This window comes from Oryx dammah, unplaced genomic scaffold (genome assembly GCF_014754425.2).
Source record: "Oryx dammah isolate SB20612 unplaced genomic scaffold, SCBI_Odam_1.1 HiC_scaffold_16, whole genome shotgun sequence".
In the NCBI taxonomy this organism is placed as follows: Eukaryota; Metazoa; Chordata; class Mammalia; order Artiodactyla; family Bovidae; genus Oryx; species Oryx dammah.
The window spans coordinates 14,842,541-14,857,814 of NW_024070200.1; the positions used below are offsets into that span (position 1 = coordinate 14,842,541).

Genomic DNA, 15,274 nt, shown 5'->3' on the forward strand with positions numbered 1-15,274 from the left:
GCCTAGTGTGAGACAGAGTTCTTTCAAGTGTGGAAGAGAATATTTTGGGGAAGGAATAATACAATTGTTTTTGAATGACCCAGTGAGAAAATTCTGTTATCATTTGAAGTCTCCAGCTTATGCACTTAAAATGCACGTGTTCCTACCCAGTTCTGTACCGCACAGAATGTCTCCTGAATCCTTAAGTCCTTAGTATGACAAACTAATTTTATAAAAATATTTGCTGGATAAGTAAGGAAAGTTCAAAAATAATTTCTGGATAATGTCTGAAAGTACAATTTGATTATTATAGGTTTCTTTTTTCCTTTTATTTTGGAAGTAAAATAAATGTAAATGAAGCCTGTGTAAACATGCATCCTTCTGCTTTGGTTTAAATTCTAGGATGTTAGTTGATTTTAATTAATCAGTTTAGTATTTAAATGAATCTCCCTTAATTTGGTTTGACTATATTTCAGTAGACCAAAAACTTTTAAAAAAAATTTTGTGGGTAGGATAAGGGCAGAAGAGTGAAAACCAAGACATGGTTTTGACAGTTGTCAATGAGGAAGAATGTCAGTTTCTCATATATCCAGTGAAAGAAGTTCAAATTCATACTTTTACTCATGTATGCTAAGATATCAGGAACTCAATTCAGACTAAACTAAAAGAATGATATACACATCAGAATGTAACATTAGAATGCCAGTTTATGTTGGTATAGAAGATAACTCTTTCCAGTGATCAGAATTTTCAGGTTGAAAATCCAGTGCATTCTTTCCTGTATCCAAGAACTTGGGAAGTTGTGTGGTAATCATGGAACAAAGAAAATGAACTTGGAAAGTCGTGAATTATATAGCATCATTAAAATTATGGTAGAAGTTTAAAAATTACCTGTTCTCTCTATAAAGAATACTTTTCAAGGGGTTTGAATGCTTAAATCAACTATGTATATCCTTTTCCTTGAAACAAAGCAAGATGAGTTTTCATTTTAACCCCCTTTTCTTAGGGCCCTGTAGAGCACTGTGTTATAGATTGCAATCTGTTTTATATCTATTACCTTTAATTTCCTTGATGAAGACTTGGAAGATGCGTTCTCTATGATGGATATTTAGGAAATGGGACCTTATCAGCATCCCATATCTTACTGATTATCTTTTAGGGTTGAAAGTGAAAGTCCCCAAGTCGGGTCCAGCTCTTTGAGACCCCATGGAGTGACTATACAGTCCATGGAATTTTCCAGGCTAGAATACTGGACTGTGGGTAGACTTTGCTTTCTCCAGGGGATCTTGCCTACCCAGGTATCCATCCCAGGTCTTCCGCATTGCAAGCAGATTCTTTACCAGCTGAGGCACCAGGGAAGCCCATCTTTGAGGGTTATTTTGTGGAAAATAAATCTCATCCATTTAATGTGTATTCTGTTTATTTCTGTCATGAAACAAATTTTAAAAAATCTTATTTTTTAATTCTAGGGATCAAGGGAATTCTAGACATTGTGCATTGACTTGTGTTTTGTATTTATCTGTATATAGAGATATGATAAAACTTTCTTAAATTTCAGAGTAGTGGAATACACTATTGGATATATTAATAGTACACCTCTGAAAGTTGAAAGGGAGTAATTAAGAATACATTGCAAATAGCAAATTCAGATTTTAGAAAGTTAAAATAGTAATTTCAAGAAAGTTTAGTTAAATTAATGGGTTATAAGAATGTGTGATACATACCTTAATTTTTTGAACTGAAGTTAAGATAAACACAGTTGCCCTAAAAACATCCCTTATTTCCATAGTCAGAATAAAATATGTATTGGCTGGATTAACCACTATAGTTTTTTCCTTGTTCTTACTCAAATTTACAGACATCGAGGGATATTGGAAATAAGTGCATTCTGTAAACTGTTAAGAATTTTGTATAGTTTAAGAAGTTATTGTGAAGAAATGCTATGCGAATGAAAAGTGCTCTTAACATTAACAAGTAATTATACTTATACTATTATTTATTGAGTGTTTGCTGTGTGCCATACACTCTGCTGAGTCCTTAATATTAACTCATTTAACCCTCACAACAGTTTTCTGAGGTTACACCATCTACATTTGCACTACGGCACATTTTGTGGGTGTTTCCATTGGAAAGTAATTACTGAAATTAGTCATTTTAGCTACTTGCTTAGAACTTTGGAAACGTTTTGAGGGAGGAGGCTGTTGAAACTAAGATAAAATTAGGTTTTTCCATCATTAATCATTCATATCTATTACTGTGTATTATTTGATTGTATGTATTTTAATTTTCCTCTTTGAGTTTCTGTTCTGAGGCTTTTTGGTTTCTTGCTTGAGTCAAAACTTTATAATAAGGTTAAGAAATTATGAGCTTATTTTTATCCATGTAGAATTAGACAGGTTTTCTTACTGTGTATCAGTGTTATATTTCATTTACTTAGGTTTATGTCCCAAATCCACTGTTCAAGTCAAAAACTGTACTTTTAAACAATAAAAAAACCTGTTGCATTTTAAGCAGTAATCTTTATAAATTAACAGAATTTCATGTTTTTTCTAACCAGTTTTTCAGTAGATGGGTTAATTCTATAACTTCGAGCTTTTACTGGATGTGGTAATGGCTTTGGGGACTTGCTTTCTTCTGTATTATTTTGGAATCTATGTACAGTGAGTGATTTGTATAACAGGCTTCTAATTTTACTTTTGTTACTCCAGATATAATGAAAGTCAATCTCAGATAAAAGGAAAATATGCCACCTTGTTCCATAGGTTCAGCGTTAAAATTATATGCCTCTTGAGGTTTGACAGAAAACAACAAAATTCAGTAAAGCAATTATCCTTCAATTAAAAAATAAATAAATTTAAAAAATTATATGCCATAATTAGGTGAATTCTGTGAGAACTGAAATGTGGAAAAGAAATTTAAACAATTCTTGTGTCTCCTCACCATTTGTTTGCTCTTATTGTAGCAGATAATTGCCTCCCAGCTGATTTCAGCATTACGGTTTTGTAGCTTAGGTGTCAATTAAGTATAATAACTCAGAACTTGACCTTTATTAGCTTGGTTTCAGAATCTAAAATTGTGAAGTTGCGGTAGACAATGGAAAGTTTGAGTCTAATTTTATCTAACATTTGCTGATTGCATCTTTCTGTTATGGTTTAAAATGCTTTTCTTTTCTCTTTATTTCTTACAAATTAATACTTGGATCAAGTCTATTGACTTCATTTGATTTTGGTGTGTGTGTGGTGGGTTATAGGTGGTATTATGATCTTCTATCAGAAGGCCCTGTTGTCTGGTGGTTTCTGTTTTTGTGATGTTAGCAGCCCTTCATAATCAATGCCTGCCTCTGTTACTTCATTAAGATTGAGAAATGGTGATATTCTGTCATTCCTTCTCTAAAAACTGGGTGCTTTTATAAGGGGAAAACTGACCCTTATCTGTTTGGTAACCCACTTGTACAGTTAATACAGGAAGTTTAGTTGCTCAGTCGTATCTGACTCTTAGCAGCTCCCTGGACTGCAGCATGCCAGGCTTCCCTGTCCATCACCAACTCCTGGAGCTTGCTCAAACTCATGTGCGTCAAGTCGGTGATGCCATCCAACCATCTCATCCTCTGTCCTCTTCTCCTGCCTTCAGTCTTTCCCAGCATCAGGGTCTTTTCAAATGAGTCAGTTCTTCGCATCAGGTGGCCAGAGTATTGGTGTTTCAGCTTCAGCATCAGTCCTTCCAGTGAATATTCAGGACTGATTTCCTTTAGGATGGACTGGTATGATCTCCTTGCTGTCCAAGGGACTCTCAGGAGTCTTCTCCAGCGCCACAGTTCCAAAGCATCAATTTTTCAGTACTCAGCTTTCTTTATGGTCCAATTCTCACATCCATACTTGACTACTGGAGAAACCATAGCTTTGACTATATGGACCTTTGTTAGCAAAGTAATGTCTCTGCTTTTTAATATGCGGTCTAGGTTGGTCATAGCTTTTCTTCCAAGGAGCAAGTGTCTTTTAATTTCATGGCTGCAGTCACCATCTGCAGTGATTTTGCAGCCCAAGAAAATAAACTCTGTCACTGTTTCCATTGTGTCCCCTTCTATTTGCCATTAAGTTCTGGGACTGGATACCATGATCTTAGTTTTTTGAATGTTGAGTTTTAAGCCAGCTTTTTCACTCTCTTTCACTTTCATCAAGAGGCTCTTCAGTTCTTCTTTGCTTTCTGCCATAAGGGTTGTGTCATCTGCATATCTGAGGTTATTGATATTTCTCCTGGCAATCTTGATTCCAGCTTGTGCTTCATCCACCCCGGCATTTCACATGATGTACTTTGCATATAAGTTAAATAAGTAGGATGACAGTCTACAGCCTTGACATAATCCTTTCCCAATTTGAACCTAGTCCATTGTTCCGTGTCTGGTTCTAACTGTTGCTTCTTGACCTGCATACAGATTTCTCAGGAGGCGGGTAAGGTGGCCTGGTATTCCTATCTCTTTAAGAATTTTCCAGTTTGTTGTGATCCACACAGTCAAAGGCTTTAGCGTAGTCAATGAAGCAGAGATAGGTGTTCTTTTGGAATTCCCTTGCTTTTTCTATGATCCACCAGATGTTGGCAGTTTGATTTCTGGTTCTTCTGCCTTTTCTAAATCCAGCTTGAGCACCTGGAAGTTCTCAGTTCACGTTCTGTTGAAGCCTGGCTTGGAAAATTTTGAGCATTACTTTGCTAGCATGTGAGGTGAGTGCAATTGTGTGGTAGTTTGAACATTCTTTGACATTTCCTTTCTTTGTGATTGGAATGAAAACTGACCATTTCCAGTCCTGTGGCCACTGCTGAGTTTTCCAAATTTGCTGGTATATTGAGTGCAGCACTTTCACAGCATCGTCTTTTAGGATTTGAGATGTAGGAAAGGTATGATAAATGCTTGATTCTTTCCCTTTATTTGCTTGGATTCAAATAATGAGTTGATTCATTAGCATCTTCTAGTGGTGATCAATTTTTTAAAATTATCATAATTATGTTACTATGAACTCATGGATTTAAGCATGTCTGCTGTTTTCATCAACTGCAGTTACTACAGTGGATGATTGGTTTGTTCCATCTGTGACTGCTGAAGGCCTGCTTAGTTTGGCTCCAAAGTTTCTATGACCTTAGTCATCATTGATAGCTTTATTGCTATCTAATATGTAATGATTCCAAATTTATCTTGACTTTTTCTGTCCTAGGTCTAGAAACAGGTCCAAGGAATTCTATGTCCTTAGAGAGAAGCAATGTTTAGGGACCCCATCTGGTCCTAGGAGTGCTCTGTGCTACTGGGTTGGTCATAATTTCTAACTTTTCAGTTGACAGAGCTCAAAAGTATAATTTAATTTTTTTCTTAATTATACATTTTATACATTTGTATCTTGTATGTATTTTGTTATATGCATAATTTATATAGTTAGTGTGTATAATATTGTTTATATATATACATTTATTCTGTTATTTTTTACTTCAAAATCCGACTACAGGGACTTCCCTGGTAGTCCAGTGGCTAAGACTCCATGCTCCCAATGCAGGCAGCTTTGGTTCAATCCCTGGTAAGGGAACTAGATCCCACATGATGCAATAAAGATCCGGTATGCCAAAACTAAAACTCAGAGCAGCGAAATAAATAAAATATTTAAAAAAATCAGACTGCAGGGTTTATGTTTAATATCTCAGCCTTATGTCTTTCTCTCTTTTCTCCTTTACTAAAAATCCCAGATCAGAAATGATGACCAGGGATGATAGAGTTAGAAATGTCAGATAATTCCATTTCAGAATACAAATATCGTCTTCACCAACTATGTGAAGTGGTATAAGATTTTTAAGGCACACCTCTCTAGGGATGGCCCATCAAATTACTGTTTTAAAGTTATTTGGTATGGTATGGTTAGACTGCTAACTGAACGTTAGGTTCCTTTGTTTCCTTTTATTTTCAAGTTGTTGTCTTTAAAGTTTAATTTTGCTTTATAATTATGTAAAATACTACCTTAATTCCACAGTCAAATCTATAAAAATGGGATATGTTCAAAGATGTGTAGCTTTATCTCTATCCCCTCCACTCTGTTCTTTCCCTCCTCTGTTAGGTAACCTTTTAAAAAATATACCACTTTATATTTCCTTAAAAAAAAAATAAGTGGGTATATATATTTGTAAACCACCCCCCCCCTTTCTTAAATAAATAGTGGCATACTATACACATATTTCTCTTCCATGGTTGGATTCAGGAAGACCCTGCAGAGTAGTATATACAGAGATTCCTCATTCCCATTCACAGCTACATAGTATTCCATTGTGTGGATATGCCATGGGTTTCTTTCACCCACCCTTTTGTTGGTGGGCATTAGAGCTTAAAATTCTTGGTTTGTTGCCTTTTAGTCTCTCAAATACTAAAGTAAAAAGCATAAGGTATTATTCTTTTGCTTTTACAAATAGACCTGTAATTATTGGCCTTATGCATTTGTTTTTATATATTTTTTGCCAGTGTGTATTTTTTGATAATTTCTTAGAAGTAGAATTGTTAGGTTAATGAGTAAATGCAAATGTAATTTTGCTAAATTTTCCAGATCTATTTCCAGAGGTCTCTATCATTCAGCGTTCCCACGGGGATGGATGAATGTGCCTGTTTCTCATAGCCTTACCAAAAGTATATTGTCAGGAAAGCATTGTTATTAATAACTCCATATAGTTGTTTTTGGTGTGTTTTTTTGTGGCATTTTCTTTTAATTTTGCGACCCCATGGACTATACAGTCCATGGAATTCTCCAGGCCAGAATACTGGAGTGGGTAGCCTGTCCCTTCTCCAGGGGATCTTCCCAACCCAGGGGTCAAACCCAGCTCTCCTGCATTGCAGGCAGATTCTTTACCAGCTGAGCCACAAGGAAAGCCTTTAATTAAGTACAAAGACTTTTCCAGTCACGTCACATGAAGATCATTTTATGATCTCTGTTTGGCTGCCAGTCTTTTGTTTCTCTCCTCAGCAATGGTAAAGCAAATACCCTTTTCTCGGGGAAGAGAGATGCATGGTTTGTTTCCTTTGCCAATAATGAAAATGTTTGAGAGCCGAGTGGCAAAGTTGTTGCCATTGGCATCTTTCACATGAACTACATCTAAAGAACCTGGATGTCTCTTCTGGTTGGTAATCACACCAATTCTTTTCAGTTTAGCACTTCCAGTCACCATGCACAGGTTACTAGTGTCAAATTTGATGAAACCAGTAATCTTGTCCGTCTCCAAGGCAATTTGAATGGTGTCCTTCACTTTGATGAGGGGATCAGGGTAAAGGATGGTGCGAGCATATGGGTCTCCAGATGAAGGATTCCTTTTGTCCCCACAAAGATCTTTCTCACTTTGCACAACTTACACTTGGCCTCGTCAGGTGTAATATGATGAAGAGCAAAGCGACCGTTCGTGTCATAGATCAGACGAAAATTCTCTCCAGTCTAATAATGCTGATGACATCCATAAAATCAGCAGGGTAGGTTATTGGTGCGACTTTGCCATTGATCTAAATGAAACGCTGCTGCAAATCTTTACTTCATCTCCTGTTAGGGTGTACTTAAGTCTAGGGAAATGATTAGGGGGAGACATTCCCTCAGCTTGTGGGGACCAGTAGATGGCCGAGGGGCAAACACACCAGTCATTTTATCCAGCATCCAGTTTTTTGGAGCTGCTACAGGCTCCAGGTGCTTCTTGGGAACTCTAGCTGTGGTTGTGCTGGGCACAAAAAGAGGCCTCCATATAGTTTTAATTCATTTGATTACAAATGAAGTTGAACAATTTATCATGTACTTAACCATATATTTTTTAACCTCCTGTTCATTTCTTTAGACTATTTTTTCTATAGTGTTAGAGTATTTTAGGAATGTTTTATTTATTGATGTTGCATCTTTATATATATTATAAATATTTTTCTCAACCTTATTTACATGTTTTTCTTTGGTTATGAATTTTTTAACTATTCAAAGTTTTTTAAGGTAATTAATCTCACCTGTCTTTTCACTTGTACTGTAGTTAGGAAACTATTCTTCAATCTCAAGTTACAGAGAGATTCACACCATTTTATTCAAATACTTGTATATTTTCATTTTTTCCATTTATACCTCTGGTCCATTAGGAATTTATCTTGGTGTAGATATGTGGAAGTAAAGTGGCTCAGTCATGTCTGACTCTTTGCAACCCCATGGACTATAGCCTACCAGGCTCCTCCACCCATGGGATTTTCCAGGCAAGAGTACTGGAGTGGGTTGCCATTTCCTTCTCTAGGGGATCTTCCCGACCCAGGGATCGAACTCCGGTCTCCCACATTGTAGGCAGACACTTTACTCTCTGAGCCACAAGGGAACTCCCAGATATGTGGAAGGGATCTAATTTTATCTTTTTTTCTTGTGGCTATTGTGTTATCTCAACATGTTTACTTAAAAGTCACACTTTTCCTCACTGATTTTGAAATGCTGCCTTTATCATAAGCTCAATTTCCATATGTTAAATTATCTATTTCTGTATTTTCTATTCTTCTCCACTGATTTGTTTCTCCAAACCAAACATTCTTTTCAATCCACATCAGATTTTACAAATGAGAATGTTCAAGTTTAGAGTAAGTAATTTGCCTAAAGTCTGCAGCTACAAAGTAGTCAAATGTTGACTTGAACCCATTCATCTCTCTGGCCCTGAAATTTACACTTTGACTCACCTTTCTTTCCCGTTTTCCATGGTACTTACCTTTCATTGTGCACAAGGTTATTGATAAGATAAATGAAACTGTGTAAAGCTGGCAAAGGTCAGGTTTTGAAGATTCAGAATTCTTGCTTCCGTGAGCTATTTTTAGCCATTTATGGGTAAATAAGAACCAAGTATAGTCACAGTTGTAATTCATAGTTTTGAAGGAGGTACAGTTATAATTTGCAATACTTTTTAAGTAGTTACACTTGTGCTGGAAATATTTTAACTGATTTTAAAACAGTAACGTGCATAAGAATGCTAACACATTCTTGAAACACAGATTGCTGCTCCTCCTTCTCTGTAGTTTCTGAATCCTGAGGTTAGGTGTGTGCTTGGGCTCAAGAATTTGCATTTTAGCAGATCCTAGGTGATACTGATGCTCCTAGTGTAAGGATCATATTTTGGGAACCATTGTTTTAAAGCTTTCTCTTTTTAAAATTCTGTGAATTTCTCTAAAATCAAATTTCTTGAGTAAGAGAAGTCAAATTTAAAGTGTTAAAAGTGATGTGTTATGACAAATCTTCAATGTAATTCATTTTAAGTTCCCTATATTTACTTGTCTTTTTAAAGTTCATAGTTCAAATCATTTTGGTTATAAGAATATAATCTCTTAAACTTTATTTTCAGTAGTTCTTAAAGGGAGTGGACATCGTGTCATTTGTATCCAGTCCAATGATAGAAATATGTGTGGGTGTTCTTTTAAAAATGTATGTCATCTTTACCAGTATCCTTCCTTGAGTGGTTTTTAAAACTTTGATCATTTTTATTATTTTGGAGAGAAAAAAAGGAGTAATACTATAAAGGGTATAAGTATAGGGAAACTACTTCATCATGGTACTCTGACCTTGCATGTATCCACATAGGCAAAAGCTTGGACTGTGGGAAGCTTATCTGAGTCTTGGAACACCTTGTGATTCTCTTGGAACATGAGAGGAAGGTCTTTAAGGAACTGCTACAAGGCCGTCTCCCGCGTGCCTCTCTGTCTCCCCTGGAAGTCTGCCATGATGCTGTTTCTCTTTACCTTCCTAGAGTGATGGGGCTTCCCTGGTAGCTCAGACGGTAAAGAATCTTCTTGCAATGCAGGAGACCTGAGTTCAGTTCCTGGGCTGGGAAGATCATCTGGAGAAGGAAATGGCAACCCACTCCAGATTTCTTGCCTGGAGAATTCCATGGACAGAGAAGCCTGGTGGGCTACAGTCCATGGGGTTGCAGAGTCAGACACAACTAAGCAACTGACACGCACAAGTGTGATGAGGTATGGGACTTTCACAGAGTAGAGCTGTGGGATGCAAAACTGCTGCTGCCATCCAGCCCCCTTTGTATGCATTTTCCTTTTTGATGTGGGGGGCAGGGATCCAGGGAGCTTAGCTTTTTACTCTCTGTGAGTAATAAACTGTCTAAATATAAAAGTGGCTTACTGTATCTTTTCTGGTCAGATTAGTCAGGCTTTAGCCTTGACCTGTTTGTATTTGTTCATTTGACAGTAAGTCAGCTTCGTTCGTTTTTTGGTGAGCATGGAAGGGAGTCACATGGTTTTAGCTGGCAAAAACTGAATATTCCTAAGGAAGATAATAAGTAGTATGTAACAGTCGTCAGGTACTTACTGGGTACCATTTTGTGTGTGCTTTACAGATGAGGAAACTGAGACTTTAAGATCACTTTCCTAAGGTCACATCGCTATGAAATAGCACAGACAGTATTGTGACCCAAGGAGCCTGATTTCCAGAGCCCAGTTTGTTAAAATCATACCGTCCTGCATATTTGGATATGTGTCATATTTACCCAGGGACGGCGGAGCCTGGTGGGCTGCCGTCTATGGGGTCGCACAGAGTCGGACACGACTGAAGCGACTTAGCAGCAGCAGCAGCATATTTACCCAAACATTTGTGTTTTTGTGTGTTGCATGTGTACATATGTTAATTTACAAATCAGTATTGTGTTAAACTTTCATATCATGTTAATGGTAATTTGCCAATCTTCAATTGCATACACAGAAATTAGTTTAATTTTCGATCTATTACTCTATGATTTCTTCTTACACTAAAAATGGCTCTAACCAATAACTCATTAACTTGTTTTGAGAATCAACAATTCTTTAATACTTTATGTAGTCCAAGATGTCAGTGGTACGAAGTAAATTTCTTACCCAATAATAAGAGATTGTACAACGTAAAAAGCAGAGTACCTATTAAGCAGACAATGTGAAAAAAAATCACTAGTAATGGCTTAATAATGAATAAAATAATATTTATCACAAACTTACTAAATGATAGACACTATTCTAAGCCCTTCATATGTATAAACACATTTAATCCTCAAAACAATTCTATATTATTGTTATTGAGTAACTTTCATTCTTTGGTTTTTCACACAGCTCTCAGATTTCCTTTTGTTTTTTTTAAAAGGACTCCATACTCATAATACATGTCTTGAAGTTCTTCTCTTCATCAGCTGTTTTACTTTGCTTAGATCCCTTTTAAAGGATGGTACCCCAAATATGTATTCCAGATATGGTCTGACATTTGCAGAGCCAAGTGGAATGTTTCCTCTCTAGTTCTATGTATTATAGTTCTATCAATGCACATTAAACCTCCCTAAGATTCACATCCAACAGGTGAGTCTTTTCTCTCTTACTCTATACTTGTATAGTTGTTCTGGAATCCACTATAGAATCTTAACATTTATCCCCCTTAAATTTCTTCCTGTTAGATGTCAGGTCTTTTTGGATACATGTTTTACTGGCTGATGTATTTGTTGTCCTCTGCAGCTTTGTATCATCTGCAAAGCCGAAGGGCCTGCCCCCAGTATCTTCATCTTGGCCTTACACCATACCAGCAGACACCTCCCTCCAGGTAGACCTTGTTCCATTAAGTAGTATTCTGTAGTGTGGTTATCTAACGACATGCTAATTTAGCTAACTGAACTAGCTTATTATACTTTTGGTTTTGTTCTCAAAATCATGTCGTTAAATATCTTTTATTTTTCTGATCTGGAAGTCTTCTAAATACATTAAAAAGAAACCCCAAGATTCATCTGTGACATATCTTCTTGTTAGTTCGTCCATCCTAGTGTTAGAAATCACTACATCATCTTCTCAGTATTCACAAATCAAATCTTTAATAACTTGTTTTATAATGTTATCTAAAATTAACATTATCCTTTCCAAGATGTTAGTAGAAATTATTGTCTTATTTTTTAAAACAGTCTTTAGCCTTGTGGCACTGGCAATGATTCAGGGGTCTCATTCAGAGGTTCTTTTGAATATCGTGGGACATAATTATTTGATCTGGGAGAGGTATGAACTTATAAAGTAGCTAGATCTCCTTTTTTTCTCGCTTAATTTGCTTTTTAAAAGATTTAATTTTTTAGAACAGTTTCAGGTTCACAGCAAAATTAAGGAACGTGCAGAGGTTTCCCGTTTATACCCTTCACCAGCACGTGCATACCTTCCCCCATTATCCATGTCCCCCACCATAGTGGTGCATTTGTTTCAATCGATGAACTTATATTGGCACATTATCCCCCAAAGTCCATAATTTACCTGAGGGTTCATTCTCGGTGTATGTTCTGTGGGTTGGGACAGGTGTATAATGATACATATCTACCATTATAGTGTTATATAGAGTAATTTCACTGCCCTAAAGGTCCTGGGTGCTTTGCTTATTCATCTTCCCTCCCCCAAACCCCTAGCAACCATTGATATTTTTCCTGTTTTTATAGTTTTGCCTTTTCCAGAATATCATAAATTGGGCTCTTGCAGTGTATAGCATCGTCAGGTTCGCTTCTTTTCCTTGATAAGACATTTTCTCTACGTCTTTTAGAAACTCGACAGCCCATTTCTTTTAGCACTGAATAATATTCCGTGGTCTTGGTGTAGCATAGTTTAATAGTTACCTGTTCACCTACTGAAGGACACCTTGGTTGCTTCCAAGTATTGGCACTTCAAAATAAAGTGGCTATAAACATCCATGTGCAAGTTTTTGTGTGGACATAAATTTTCAGTTCATTTGGGTAAATACTGAGGAAGGCGAATGAAGGATTGTATGGTAAGAGTATGTTTCGTTTTATAAGAAAGAAAAGAAAGTGAAGTCGCTCAGTTGTGTCCGACTCTTCACAACCCCATGGACTGTAGCCTACCAGGCTCTTCCATCCGTGGGATTTTCCAGGCAAGAATACTGGAGTGGGTTGCTATTTCCTTCTCCAGAAGATCTTCCTGACCCACGGATTGAACCCAGGTCTCCAGCATTGTAGGCAGACACTGTACCGTCTGAACCACCAGGGAAGTCACTTACAAAACTATACAGGTTGGTTATATAAGAAGCTACCAAAGTGTCTTCCAGAGTTGCTGTACAATTTTGGATTCCCCCTAGCCGTGAATGAAAGTTCCTTTTGCCACATATTATCCCTCACGTTGGCTGTTCTCAGTGTTCTGGGTTTTAACCATTCTAATAGGTGTGAGGTAGTATTTCATTGTTGTCTTAATATGCAATTTCCTGATGACCAATGACATCGTTTCATCTGCTTACTTACCATCTGTATCTTTTCTGGTGAGGTGTCTGTTAAGGTCTTTCTTTAATCCATTTCTTAATCAGGTTGTTAATTTTCTTATTGTTTAATTCTAGAAGTTTTTTGTTTAATTGAATAATAGTTCTTTATCAGTTGGGGTTTTCTACAGATGTTTTCTCCCAGTGTGTGGCTTGTCTTCTCATTCTCTTGACAATGTTTTTCCCAAAGTAGAAGTTTTTGTGGGTTTTTTGTGTGTAAGTGAATGTATGTGTGTTTGTTTTGTTTTTAATAGGGATGTCCAACTTACCATTCTTTCTTGTATGGATTGTGCCTTGGTGTCATATCTAAAAATAATCATTGCCATACCCAAGGTCATCTAGATTTTACTCTTGTGTTATCTTCTAAGTGTTTTATAGTTTTGCATTTTACATTTAGGTCTGTGATGCATTTTGAGTTAATTTTTCTGAAGGATATAAGTAAGGTCTGTGTGCAGTTTCATTTTTTTATTTGTGTATATCCATTCCACCTCCATTTGTTGAAAAGACCTCCATTGTATTGCCTTTCTTGCTTTGTTAAAGATCAGCTAACTGTGTATGGGGGTCTGTTTCTAGACTCTTTGCTCTGCTCCACTGGTCTATTTGTGGGTGCTTTCACTGGTGCCATTCTGTCTTCATTACTATAGCTTTATAATAATGCTTGAAATTGGGTAGTATCAGTCATTTGACTTTATTCTTCTTTTTCAATATTGAGTTGGCTATTCTAGGTATTTTGTCTCTCTGTGAAAAAATTTAGAATCAGTTTGCAACATCCACAGAATAACTTGCTAGAATTTTGATTGGGATTACATTGAATCTGTAGTGCAAGTCAGGAAGAATCGACATCTTGATAATGTTGAAAGTCTTATCCATGAACATGGAATATCTCTCCATTTATTTAGTTCTTTGCTTTCTTTTATTAGAATTTTATATTTTTTTCTCATATAGATCTTCTACATATTTGTTAGATTTATATATAAGTATTTCAATTTTTAGGTATTAATGTAAATGATAATATGTTTTAAATTTCAAATTTTACTTGTTCATTGCTGCTTGATAGAAAAGTAATTGACTTTTGTATATTAATCTTGTATCTTGCAAACTTGATATAATTGCTTACTAGTTGCTGTGTTTGGGAGTTTTTTGTTTTGTTTTGGATTTTCTACATAAACAGTCATGTCATCTGCCGACAAAGATAGTTTTGTTTCTTTCTTTCCAATCCATATGCCTTTTATTTCCCTTTCCTGTCTCATTGTATTAAACAGGTGTCCTTTTTCATGCTCTTCTCTTATTTTCTGTATCATTCAATTTCCTGTTTGTTGCTCACTTTTCATTCTGAATAACATCTCTGTGTTAAATCAGACAAATGAGAATAGAGAGGAATATGTTTCACAAAACACCATTTTTAATTAATTGCATGTAAAGGAATTGAGTACCTAAATGTTTATAGACTTTCAGATGAAATTAATTTTGACCTAGCCTTTTGAAAATTGGAATTGGATAGAAGATGGGAGAGGAGAAAGTTTATAGATAAAATCTGGCAAATGGTAAGAAAATACTTATATAGAGCTGTTGTAATTACATGAGCTTTATTGGAGTGAAAGGTCATTATGGAAAGAATAAAACTAGTGAAAGTGAGGATCACGAGAAGAGAATGAGACAAGTGCTGTATTCACAGCACTTCAAGTTTCGCGGAACTTAGGTCGATAGGTGCCCAATATACTACTGGAGATCAGTGGAGAAATAACTCCCAGAAAGAATGAAGGGATGGAACCAAAGCAAAAACAATACCCAGTTGTGGATGTGACTGGTGATAGAAGCAAGGTCCGATGCTGTAAAGAGCAATGTTGCATAGGAACCTGGAATGTTAGGTCCATGAATCAAGGCAAATTGTAAGTGGTCAAACGAGACGGCAAGAGTAAATGTCGACATTCTAGGAATCAGCAAACTAAAATGGGCTGGAATGGGTGAATTTAACTCAGATGACCATTCTGTCTACTACTGTGGGCAGGATTCCCTTAGAAGAAACG

At 36.4% G+C, this 15,274-nt stretch overlaps 1 protein-coding gene and 1 pseudogene across 1 annotated transcript in view; one reads left to right on the plus strand and one right to left on the minus strand.

Annotated features, from left to right (window-relative positions):
• Window positions 1–15,274, plus strand: part of KLHL28 (kelch like family member 28) — a 33,112-nt gene that overhangs the window by 929 nt on the left and 16,909 nt on the right. The gene's annotated exons all lie outside the window — the stretch shown is intronic.
• LOC120875699 lies at window positions 6,919–7,724 on the minus strand (annotated as a pseudogene).